The following is a 1,139-nucleotide window of genomic DNA, read 5'->3' as shown; positions in this document are numbered from 1 at the left end:
TCTGGAGTTCTAGAAGTCCAAATGAGCTGAAATTTTTACACAAGAAAGCTGAGACAATTGCCTACAACTTTCATGTTTACAACTGGCTCCAATTTTGACGTTATCAATGACGTTTTGGGCAGACAAGAGAAGATAAGGATTGTCACCAAGTCAAAAGTTGGTCACCCACTTATCAATTAGTCATCAAATCAATAGTTCCCATTTTTGGCCTATAAAAGGAGGCATTTGCCATGCATTTAGGCATCTTGATTTCCAGATCAAGATCATGCTCTTCCTTTCTCTCTTTGTATTTTTTATGCTTTGTTTTCATTAATATTAAGTTTATGCCTTTCATTTCCTTTCCTTTACTTAGTTAACTTTTATGTTCTTATTTTGTTTATCTATTTTGCTTTCTTTCATTATGTCTAGCTAAGTTAATTATGTCAAGGTGAAAAGGTTACACTAATGGTGTAAGAATAAGTATAATGTAAACTTAATATGGACTTTAATGTTTGATACTAACATGTTTTATATTTGCTATCTTGTTCACTCTTTAATACTTTGCTTGTTAAATGACTAATCTTGATTTATGTTGTATAACACTTGGTACAACAAATGCTTGGCACTTTCATAGCCCATAATGTATGGTATAACCGACACCTGAGCTATGAAAGGAACTTGATTTGTTGTTAACATAAGTTATAATCATGAATGCTTGACGAGATTTACAAGTATTAGCATTAATTGAATAAGATGACTAATGTAATCATGTTAACAATATATAATCTGATTGGAACCTCCTTTGTGTGTGGTTTCCAATTCAATAATAAGAGTTTATACTATACTTGTTTGATATACCATTAGTGGAACCTCTAACCTTGACATTTGTTATTATCATTGTTTAATCGTTACATTAATATTCCATCTCAAAGTTCTCATCATCTTCTTCTTCTTCTCTTTCTTTATTATTATTATTATTACTACTACTACTACTACTACTACTACTACTACTACTACTACTACTACTACTACTACTACTACTACTACTACTACTACTACTACTACTACTACTACTACTACTACTACTACTACTACTACTACTACTACTACTACTACTACTACTACTACTACTACTACTACTACTACTACTACTACTACTA

The sequence above is a fragment of the Populus euphratica genome, unplaced genomic scaffold (assembly GCF_000495115.2).
Source record: "Populus euphratica unplaced genomic scaffold, PopEup_1.0 scaffold2553.1, whole genome shotgun sequence".
Classification (NCBI taxonomy): Eukaryota; Viridiplantae; Streptophyta; class Magnoliopsida; order Malpighiales; family Salicaceae; genus Populus; species Populus euphratica.
Note: the sequence above shows the minus strand (reverse complement) of the source record.